This window comes from Bos indicus x Bos taurus, chromosome 5 (assembly GCF_003369695.1).
Source record: "Bos indicus x Bos taurus breed Angus x Brahman F1 hybrid chromosome 5, Bos_hybrid_MaternalHap_v2.0, whole genome shotgun sequence".
NCBI lineage: Eukaryota > Metazoa > Chordata > Mammalia > Artiodactyla > Bovidae > Bos > Bos indicus x Bos taurus.
The window spans coordinates 86031236-86043374 of record NC_040080.1 but is presented as its reverse complement, the minus strand read 5'-3'; the positions used below and the strand labels follow the sequence as shown (position 1 = coordinate 86043374).

The 12139-nt window shown below is 39.5% G+C and overlaps 1 protein-coding gene across 2 annotated transcripts in view; it reads left to right on the top strand.

Moving 5' to 3' along the window:
- Positions 1-12139, top strand: part of SCAF11 (SR-related CTD associated factor 11) — a 95408-nt gene that overhangs the window by 24400 nt on the left and 58869 nt on the right. The window lies entirely within an intron of this gene.

The following is a 12139-nucleotide window of genomic DNA, read 5'->3' as shown; positions in this document are numbered from 1 at the left end:
GTTGCAAAGAGTCAGGCATGACTGAGTGACTGAACTTAGCCTTTCCTTTCTTCTCCAGGGGATCATCCCACCCCAGGGATTGAACCCAGGTCTTCTGCATTGCAGGCGGATTCCTTACCAGCTAAGCCACAAGGGAAGCCCATGTGCAAGGCATGCCCTTATGTGTGATTATAACCAAAAAAGCGACAAAAGATAGATCTAGCATGCAGGAGTCAAAATCTACTCTTGCTGGATACAATTCCCTGCTGTCAAAAGTCCATTCCACAATCTTGTGGGAAAAGGGACAATGACCCTTCTAATTGCTGTGTCAGAAGGATCTTTTTGGGAGTGTCTGCCATTAATGATAGCTTTCCAGATGTTGAGATTTGTCTTCCTTTGTTCCTCTTTGATAAGTGTTCACTTTATACATGTAGACTTAGAAATATTGAGCTTCAAACCCAAGAGGCAGCATCTCAAGAAATTTAGCGCTCTTCTATCCATGGGAAGATGCAAGAGTCAGGGCTCATTAAAACACTTACATATATATATATTTATAATCAACTATCTGGGGCCTGTAATTCTGCATTCTTAGAGTTTCCTCATGGTTCACTATAGGGAGTGGCTGCTCTCTGATTCCCCTTCCTTGAGCTCATTGGCTTACTTTAAAGGGCTTGTAGGAAATATTCCATTTCTCAGATCCTCCCCTCTTGGTCAGGAACTTGACCAATATTTGGGAGACATTTCATGATCAGATTTTGTCCCATAGCCCTGCGAGGCTCATCCCAAATCAGGTGAAAATTTTTACTATGTCATTCTAGGTGTTAAATTTTGGACTAGGCCCCATCAATAATTAAAATTCTTTGTAGACTCTAATTATTAATATTATTCAGGAAACATTTTCCCTTGTTGCTTCTTCCAATACCTAGACTCCCACTATTACAGTTATTTCCCCAAAATATTTAGCCATAGACGTTTTGTTGGAGGCCTGATTTGTGCATTGGTTATTGCAAGAGATAACAGTTTTATAAATTAGAATATAAGTAATGCAGCTAGTAACATTGACAGTGGCATAGTGCAGCAAGGAGACAAGCACATTTTGAAAACAAGGAGCAAATTTAAACAATGATTAGTGTAACTAGTTGTAATCCAGTTGCAATAATTGAGAGATCAAAGGAGCCATAACTGATTTAATGAGCTATTTGCAGTTTCACTGCACAGTCCATGCGTACTTAGATATGGATGACTTAATATTTGAGACAAGCATATGCTATTGGCAGGATCAACCAGGTAGAGACAAAAAAGATAAATATTTCAATTTTACTCACAAAAGTATAATTTACCAACTTACTGTAAGTCATAATTAATTTAAGGAGAAAGTTTTCCTTACACTTGGAAAGAACAGATTTAAACCAATAATCTTTTAAGATAGAAACCATAAAAATTATAACTATATTAACTTGTTTAGTCAGTCCTATGTAGCTAATCTTTTTTGTTAACAGCTTTATGAAGTCGTTAGGTCTTGCATTAGAATTCTTCAATTTCTTACTCAGTTCAGCTTTATGGTCTGAAAGTCAGCAACATGTATATATCCAAAGTCTTTTTTATAAATCTCGAAAAGGAAACATTTTTAACTGTAACTGTCTACAAAAGACTCAAAAAAGACACAGTTTTCATCTGATTACAGTCCCATTGACAAAGCAGCCTGCTTACTGTTGACATATGACACTTTCAGGAAATAACTAGAATTATGATTAATAATATTCTACCAGGACATATCAGATTCTTAGAAATGCTATAATCTCTAGAATATCTGTACCATTTATCATGTAACTTAAAATTTATTATTTGATAACACCTTCCGTACAGTTTAACATACCAAGTGAACCTAATTAGTTCAACATCTCTCCTTGTGCTTCAAGGACCTTTGAAGCACTCCTCAGCTGCTGCTGCTGCTAAGTCACTTCAGTCGTGTCTGACTCTGTGCGACCCCATAGACGGCAGCCCACCAGGCTCCCCCGTCCCTGGGATTCTCCAGGCAAGAACACTGGAGTGGGTTGCCATGTCCTTCTCCAATGCATGAAAGTGAAAAGAGAAAGTGAAGTCGCTCAGTCTGTCTGACTCCTAGCGACCCCATGGACTGCAGCCTACCAGGCTCCTCCATCCATGGGATTTTCCAGGCAAGAGTACTGGAGTGCGTTGCCATTTCCTTCTCCAATACTCCTCAGCTAGCAAGAGGTAAAAGGAACTTTTTATAATTTGATTTAGGAAGTCCTGTCAAAGGAACATGCCACCCCAGGAATACATTTTAAAATACAACAGGACCATGGGTAATGGTGAAACTTAGCCAAAGGGCCGATAAAAGACTTCAAAGGCAAATATAGAAAGTACTTCAAGAATTTTCTGCAGTTTGTTGTGATCCACACAGTCAAAGGCTTTATGTACTCAGTGAAACAGAAGTAGATGTTTTTCTGGAATCACAACAAACTGTGGAAAATTCTTAAAGAGATGAGAATACCTGCCTCCTAAAGAAACCTGTATGCAGGGCAAGAAGAAACAGTTAGAACCAGACATGGAACAACAGACTGGTTTCAAATTGGGAAAGGAGTGCATCAAGGCTATATGTTGTCATCTTGCTTATTTATATGCACAGTGCATCATATGAAATGCTGGACTGGATGAAGCACAAACAGGATCAAGACTACAGGGAGAAATATCAACAACCTCAGATATGCAGATGACACCACCCTTATGGCAGAAAGTGAAGAAGAACTAAAGAGCCTCTTGATGAAAGTGAAAGAGGAGAGTCAAAAAGCAGACTTAAAACTCACTATTCAAAAAGCTAAGATCATGGCATCCAGTCCCGTCACTTCATGGCAAATGGATGAGGAAACAATGGAAACAGTGAGAGACTATTTTCATGGGCTCCAAAATCACTGCAGATGGGGACTGCAGCCATGAAATTAAAAGACTGTTGCTCCCTGTAAGAAAAGCTATGACAAACCTAGACAGTGTATTAAAAAGCAGAGACATTGCTTTACCAACAAGACGTTGCTTTACCGTCTAGTCAAAGCTATGGTTTTTCTGGTAGTCATGTATGGATGTGAGAGTTCGACCATAAAGAAAGCTGAGTGATGAAAAATTGATGCTTTTGAACTGTGGTGTGAAGACTCTTGAGAGACCCTTGGACTGCAAGGAGATCAAACCAGTCAATCCTAAAGGAAATCAGTCCTGAATGTTCATTGGAAGGACGGATGCTAAAAGTGAAGCTCCAATACTTAGGCCTCCTGATACGAAGACCTGACTCATTGGAAAAGACCTGGATGCTGGGCAAGATTGAAGGCAGGAGGAGAAGGGGATGACAGAGGATGAGATGGTTGGATGGCATCACTGACTTGATGGACATGAGTTTAAGCAAGCTCTGGGAGTTGGTGAAGTACAGGGAAGCCTGGCGTGCTGCAGTCCATGAGGTTGTGAAGAGTCAGGCACAACTGAGTGACTGAACTGAGCTGAATAGATTATTTAAAATGTAAATAAACATAATCTGTTATTAAAGTCAGCTTAGCATCTTCAGAAAATTTGACTGTTTTAGCAGAGAGAAAAGCCAAATTTAGTTTTGCACCAGCTTACTTAAGATCCATTTACTCAATTAAACTTGTTTTTAACTTAGTCAATCCTCACTGATCACATATAAAACCCTTTTGGGGGTCCATTTTCCATAAACCTTTCATCACTTATTTTAGCCCAGTTTTAGCTTTTAAGTTACAGACTGTCTGGAGAGATCCTGTAACATACATTTCTAAAAGTACACTTTGAACTCTTCTCATTTGCACTTTGTTTCCTCAGAAATTTCTTCACATTGAGTTACTTTCTTTGCTGATGGATTTGTAACAGATATAATAAATCTTATTTAGCTTATATTAAACTCAGGGACAATGAAAGTATTCTACTTAATATTCCATTTAATGTTGTGACTCAGGAGATGCCTGTTAGATCAACCAAGTTTAACATTAATTCCAGGTACTAATTTAATAGTGAATGTTTCCCAGTTCATGTAAACCTAAAATTTATTTAGCTTAATTTCTCTTGTATTTGAATTGCTTGGTTTGTAAGCAATTTAACTTACAAACTTTTGTTCAAGCCAATAAAATAGGGCTCTTCTACAGATCAACCATGACAGTGTTATCCAAAGACAATAGCACATACGAACACACAGGCATCAGTTCTTATTTCAAGGTTTCAGACTGAGGCAGGTACAGCAGTGTAAAATGCATCAGTTTAAAAAAGAGGTTGGATTAAAAATAAGGTTTCTCACGGACACAAGTCAGACTTGTCAATGGTCCCAGCAGCTGCTTAGGGCCTTGTCTCAATATTCCCTGATCTGGGCCTGCTAGCCAGGAGCAGCAAGGCTCCTGGCTGGCTTGCCAAATTTGTTACCAAGCTTACTCTGCTTGCTGCAGGAGAGGCCAGCGAATCCGAGGGACTAGATGTTGAGGCAAGAAACACGACTATTTGGAAAGCTAGGTGACTGAGAAGGTGACAGATTAATGTTTCAAAATAACCATCTTGTCTGGGGTCTGGATGCCAGGTTCTTTTATGGATCAGAGATGGGGGTGGGGAAGGAGGTGTGGAAAGAAAGTAGAAAGTCCTTTTATTGTAAATACCTCCTACAATGGCAAGTCTCAGGCAGTTCAGTTCAGTTCAGTCACTCAGACGTGTCCAACTCTTTGCTACCCCATGGACTGCAGCACGCCAGGCCTCCCTGTTCATCACCCTCCCAGAGTTTACTCAAACTCATGTCCATTGAGTCAGTGATGCCATCCAACCATCTCATCCTCTGTTGTCCCCTTCTCCTCCTGCCTTCAATCTTGCCCAGCATCAGGGTCTTTTCATATGAGTCAGTTCTTCACATCAGGTGGCCAAACTATTGGAGTTTCAACTTCAACGTCAGTCCTTCCAATGAACATTCAGGGCTGATTTCCTTTAGGATGGACAGGTTGGATCTCCTTGCTGTCCAAGGGACTCTCAGGAATTTTCTCCAACACCACAGTTCAAAAGCATCAATTCTTTCGGCACTCAGATTTCTTTATAGTCCAACTCACATCCATACATGACTACTGGAAAAACCAATGGCTTGACTAGATGGACCTTTGTTGGCAAAGTAATGTCTCTGCTTTTTAACATGCTGTCTAGGTTGGTTATAACTTTTTTTCCAGGGAGTAAATGTCTTTTTATTTCTTGGCTGCAGTTACTATCTGCAGTGATTTTGGAGCCCCCCAAAATAAAGTCTGCCACTTTTTCCACTGTTTCTTTGTTTATTTGCCATGAACTGATGGAACCAGATGCTATGATCTTAGTTTTCTGAATGCTGAGCTTTAAGCCAACTTTTTCACTCTCCTCTTTCACTTTTATCAAGAGGCTCTTTAGTTCTTCTTCACATTCTGCCATAAGGATGGTGTCATTGCATATCTGAGGTTATTGATATTTCTCCCAGCAATCTTGATTCCAGCTTGTGCTTCATCTAGCCCAGTGTTTCTCATGATGTACTCTGCATAGAAGTTAAATAAGCAGGGTTACAATATACAGCCTTACTGCTGCTGCTGCTGCTAAGTCACTTCAGTCATGTCTGACTCTGTGCAACTCCATAGACTACAGCCCACTAGGCTCCCCCATCCCTGGGATTCTCCAGGGAAGAACACTGGAGTGGGTTGCCATTTCCTCCTCCAGTGCATGAAAGTGAAAAGTGAAAGTGAAGTTGCTCAGTCGTGTCTGACTCGTAGTGACCCCATGGACTGCAGCCCACCAGGCTTCTCTGTCCATGGGATTTTCCAGGCAAGAGTACTGGAGTGGGTTGCCATTGCCTTCTCCGTGTACAGCCTTGACATACTCCTTATCCTATTTGGAACCAGTCTGTTCCATGTCCAGTTCTAACTGTTGCTTCCTGCTCTGCATACAGGTTTCTCAAGAGGCAGGTCAAGTGGTCTTGGTATTCCCATCTCTTTCAGAATTTTCCACAGTTTACTGTGATCCACACAGTTGAAGGTTTTGGCGTAGTCAATAAAGCAGAAATAGATGTTTTTCTGGAACTCTCTTGCTCTTTTGATGATCCAGTAGATGTTGGCAATTTGATCTCTGGTTTCTCTGCCTTTTCTAAATCAGCTTGAACATCTGGAAGTTCACAATTCACGTATTGTTGAAGCCTGGCTTGGAGAATTTTGAGCATTACTTTACTAGTGTGTGAAATGAGTGCATTTATGTGGTAGTTTGAGCATTCTTTGGCATTGCCTTTCTTAGGGATTGAAATGAAAATTGGACCTTTTCCAGTCCTGTGGCCACTGCTGAGTTTTCCAAATTTGCTGGTATATTGAGTGGAGCACTTTCATAGCATGATCTTTTAGGATTTGAAATAGCTCAACTGGAATTCCATCACCTCCACTAGCTTTGTTTGTAGTGATGCTTCCTAAGGCCCACTTGACTTCACATCCCAGGATGTCTGGCTCTAGGCGAGTGATTACACCATCCTGATTATCTGGGTCCTGAGGATCTTTTTTGTACAGTTCTTCAGTGTATTCTTGCCACCTCTTAATATCTTCTGCTTCTGTTAGGTCCATACCATTTCTGTCCTTTATTGAGCCCATCTTTGCATGAAAATGTTCCCTTGGTATCTCTAATTTTCTTAAAGAGATATCTAGTCTTTCCCATTCTTTTGTTTTCCTCTGTTTCTTTGCTCTGATCACTGAGGAGGGCTTTCCTATCTCTCCTTGCTATTCTTTGGAACTCTCCATTCAGATGCTTATGTCTTTCCTTTTCTCCTTTGCTTTTTGCTTCTCTTCTTTTCACAGCTATTTGTAAGGCCTCCCTAGACAGGCATTTTGCTTTTTCGCATTTCTTTTTTCTTGGTGATGGTCTTGCTCCCTGTCTCCTGTACAATGTCACGAAACTCCATCCATAGTTCATCAGACACTCTGTCTGTGAGATCTAGTCTCTTCAATCTATTTCTCAGTTCCGCTGTATAATGTTAAGGGATTTGGTTTAGGTCATACCTGAATGGTCTAATGGTTTTCCCTACTTTCTTTAATTTAGGTCTGAATGTGGCAATAAGGAGTTCATGATTCAAGCCACAGTCAGCTCCGGGTCTTATTTCTGCTGACTGTATAGAGCTTTTCCATCTTTTCCTGCAAAGAATATAATCCATCTGATTTTGGTGTTGACCATTTGGTGATGTCCATGTGTAGACTCTTCTTTACATTGCCTCAGGCAGGGGAGTGTGCTATTGTGTAGGGTCATTCCCAGTGGGCAGGGTTATTTATCTCCCTGTGAGCTAAACAAAGGCATTTTAGTTTAAGGGTCAGGTAGAGGGGGCAGGGTTCTCTGAGGCAGGCCATTATATGTGATTATAATAACAAAAGTGGCCAAAGGCATAGACCTAGCTTGCAAGAGTCAAAATTGACTCTTGGCTGTTACAGTTCCTGAGACACTAATGATATTTTCCCCCATATTTTTCTGTTGTTCAGATTGGGTAGGTTCTACTGCTCTTGTCTTTAAGTCCACTGACTGTCGTTCTGCTCTTTAGTCTGTCCAGTGTGTTTTCTGTTTCAGTTATTGCATTTTTCAGTCCTAATATTTCCAATTGGCGGTACTTTATATCTTGTGTTTCTTGGCTGTGATTTTCTAGCTTTCTATGTGTTTCAAGAGGATTTGCTTTTACTTGCTGGAACATTTTTATTGCCTGCTTTAAATCTTTGTCAGACAGTTCACCCAGTGCTCTACTATCTGTGTCTTCTTGGCGTTGGTTTCTGTGTGTTGTCTTTCCTCATGTTGCTCTTGCTGTTTGGTCCCTCAGTCTGCAACTCTTTGCGACCGCATGGACTGCAGCACGATTGACTTCCCTGTCCTTCACCATCTCCCGGAGCTTGCTCAAATGTCCATTGAGTCGGTGATGCTGTCCAACCATCTCATCCTCGGTTGTCTTCCTCCTGCCTTCTGTCTTTGCCAGCATCAGGATCTTTTCCAATGAGTCTGGTCTTTGCATCAGGTGGCCAAAGTATTGGAGCTTCAGCATAAGTCTTTTCAATGCATATTCAGCATTGACTTCCTTTAGGATTGACTAGTTTTATCTCCTTCCAGTCCAAGGGACTCTCAAGAGTCTTCTCTGTCACCACAGTTTGAAAGCATCAGTTCTTTGGTGCTCAGCCTTCTTTCTTATCAAACTCTTAGATCCATACGTGACTACTGGAAAAACCATAGCTTTGACTATACAGACCTTTGTCAGCAAAGTAATGTGTCTGCTTTTTAATACACTGTCAAAATTTGTCATAGTTTTTCTTACAGGGAGCAAGCGTCTTAATTTCATGGCTGCAGTCCCCATCTGCAGTGATTTTGGAGCCCAATAAAATAAAGTCTTCCACTGTTTCCCCATCTAGTTGCCATTAAGTGGTGGGACCAGATGCCACGATCTTAGTTTTTTGAATGTTGAGTGTTAAGCCAACTTTTTCACTCTGCTCTTTTACCTTCTTCAAGAGGCTCTTTAGTTCCTCTTCACTTTCTACCATAAGGGTGGTGTCATCTGCATATCTGAGGTTATTGATACTTCTCCCGGCAATCTTGATTCCAGCTTGTGCTTCATCCAGCCCAGCATTTCACATGATGTACTCTGCATACAAGTTAAATAAGCAGGGTGACAATGTGCAGCTGTGACTTACTCCTTTTGCAATTTTCCGGTTCTAACTGCTGCTGCTTGACCTGCATACAGGTTTTGCAGGAGGTAGGTCAGGTGGTCTGGTAGTCCCATCTCTTTAAGAATTTTCCAGTTTGTTGTGATCCACACAAAGGCTTTAGCATAGTCATGAAGCAGACATAGATGAGCATTTGAAATTTTTTGATTCTCATTATGTCAAGCAGTTCTGAAATTATTTTGGACAATTTGAACAGTTTACAGATTACTGTCTCAAGCTCTCTCCCCTATTATTTCCTTGGTATTTTCTAGATCCCTGAGACTAACTTCTTCCCTACCTACACACACACACCTTTCTGTCCTCTGGCTAGAAAGCTAAGTCTTTGTTTGCTCCAAGGTGTTGTGTATTTTCCACAATCGCACCTGAAGCCAAAGGACCAGAAGGCAGGAGAGTAATCAACGAGATTAACCCAGAGTTTCTGCAATCATTGTGAATGGTGCCTTTCCCTAAGTTTTAGGCTTTTGCTGACTCTGCTGCTGCTCTTGTAGCCATCACCACCACAGGACTGCTTGGGAACTGGCTCATGGGGAATGAAGAACAGAAAGGAAAAAACAAAGATTTCTGTCACTATTGAGTTTTAGGAGACCCCTTTCCTACTGCTTAGGCAGAGCTGGAGGCTTTTCTTAGAGCACATGTAAATGCTTGCTTGTGCCAGTGTGCATATGTCTTTCCTTCTCTCTTCCCCTCTCCGTGTCTCTGTTTCTCTCTCTAACAGTGGTCACTTCATAGGTTTCAGGTTTCATAAAGCCTAACTTTGGGGCATAAATTCGGTGGGAAAGAATTATAAACGCATTACCAGTTTGATAATATATCTGATTTGGGGCTCTTCCCCAAACTACCTGTTACTGTTTCGCTTTTAATTTTCAGTTAGCTTCTCCATTCATTTTGTCTAGAATTTATAGTTTCTTCAGTGAGGTTAACAAGATAGTATGTACTTAATCCATTTCACATAGAATGGAAATTTCCCCATTTCACTTATTATCTATTTTATAATGTTATGTCAACTTGCATCTTCTTATTTTATAGTTGAAAATGGCAATTATATCTCATTGTTTTTCAACATATATATGATCCTGCCATGTATAACAGTACAAGTTTTATCAAGGAGATTATGCTACATTAAGTCTAGAAGGAAATAGGAACATTAGTTTCTCTTTCACAGTAACAGCATAGTTTTCCTGAACTCTGATTTCCAAAATTACATTACATTTGAAAAACTTCTCCTATTTCCGTTTAATCTATGTTTTAATCTATGCCTGAGGATTAAATGGCTTGCTTTTTTGAAAATGTTTTATTTTTTATTTATTTTAACTTTTAAAAAATGTTTTGTTCTAATAATTAGGTTATTGGTTAGCATAGTATGATGTGACATGATTCACATTAGTGGACCTTCTTGACATTCACTTGCTGTTGGAGACACTGCAAGAATATTAGAGACATTTTGAAGACATTCTTTTCCTTCCTGGATTGATATATGGAACTGGTTTTATTATAAAACCTATAAATGTGTATGTCTTCAGCTTCTTTATTTTCATTTTACCTGATAAAAAACAAGACGTAGAATTGTTTGTTCATCAGTAAACGGTGCTGAGAAAACAAAACTTTTTTTTGTATATAAGAGCAGGATGAAAGAATTGAATATGGAAAGGTTCCATGAATTGCTTTTATTGATCAACTGCTGACAAGCAAGCAAATAACCCTGTTGAAAACTGAACTAGAAAGCTGTTCCAGGGACTAATGTGCATTAGTAACTGAAAGCAGAGCATGTGTCTTAGTCTGTTTGGGCTGCTATGAGAAAATACCAAAACTGGGTGGCTTGTAAAGAACAGATTTATTTCACACAGTTCCAGAGACTAGAAGTTAGACAATAGGGTGCTGTTATGGTTGGATGAGGGCCCTCTTCCAGGTCTCAGATTTTCCCTGAGAAGGAAGGGGTTAGAGATCTTTTTAGAGCCTCTTTTCTAAAGTAGTAATCCCTTTCATGAGCAATTCACCCTCTTAAGCATGTCCCATATGCCGCACTTATTAACAGTACTGTCTACCCTTAAGGGTTAGGGTTTCAACATGAATTTTGAGGGAATATAAACATAAAGACCATAGTTGTGTGTAAATGAATCAAATAAAGCAAAAGTTGAAAAAAAATTGATTATAAGTCTTCTGAATTTTATATCCATTTCAGTTTTACTGTTGGTTGGTATTATAACTAAATTTGATGGCTGGAAAAATATGCAACTCTTGTGATCATGAATAGAAATTAGTGTGTTATTTTTTTAATTTCATGATGTTCAGTTAGATATTAATATATTCAGATAAATTGTATGAAATGTACTATGTTATAAAATTTCAAGAAGAGAGAATAATACTTCTTTCCACCTATATGTCCAGACATTAGTCTGAAAAGCTTTTTTGGGGGATAAAACTTTACTGTGTGGAACTAGGTACAGTGTATCTTTCATGTTTGCCTAATTGTCACTTCCACAGAGGAAGTATAAAATGATCAGAAAATCAATTTACCTATTTGTGTATATCATTCATTTATTATGAAATTTAAGATCCTCACTACCATGTTTACTTTGACAATTCAAATTTTGAGTCCTTAATTTAAAGATGGAAATGCTATAATGGTACAGAATATTTGATGGGGGGGGGGGGGAGGAGAGTTAGAAAAATACATTTTAAATCTTTTTGGTCCTAGTTGAGAAGCCTTTTTTACAGAGGCATATGTTGCAAGGATATGGTGCTTATTGTGTGTTTTTGTAATATCCTGTGTTTACTGCCATTATAGCACCTGCTATGCTGTTACTTTTTTTTTAAATCAGGTGTGTCAGTGCTTAAGGCCTGGTGGTACCTAGAAAATAGGGAGTGCTGACTAGATACTAAGTGAATTATATAGGCAGACTGTAGAAATGTGGGGAGTTCTGTGGGGCTGGTTGAGAAAGAGGAATAAGCAAGATGTGATTACTGGTTAAGGATTCTTAAAATCTGGAGTTCAGGAAATAATTTAAATACTAATAGTTGTTGAATTTATGGGCTGGTTAAATATCTTTTGTGTATCTTTTTCTGCATTCCTTTATTAGGTGATGAGACTAAGTCTGTTTGTTGGGGTAGTTTTTGTTTTTTTTTCCTCTAATTCTCTGTTACTTTGTTTTCTGTTGGTTTTCTCCTATATGCTGAAATGTGTTTTCTTGTGCTTCTCTCTCCCTGAACAAAATAGTTTCATTATTGTTTGCTTCCAGGACCTATGTGTGTCTTCATATTTACAGGCATAACGGCACCCCACTCCAGTACTCTTGCCTGGAAACTCCCATGGATGGAGGAGCCTGGTGGGCTGCAGTCCATGGGGTTGTTACGAGTTGGACACGACTGAGCGACTTGACTTTCACTTTTCACTTTCATGCTTTGGAGAAGGAAATGGCAACCCACTCCAG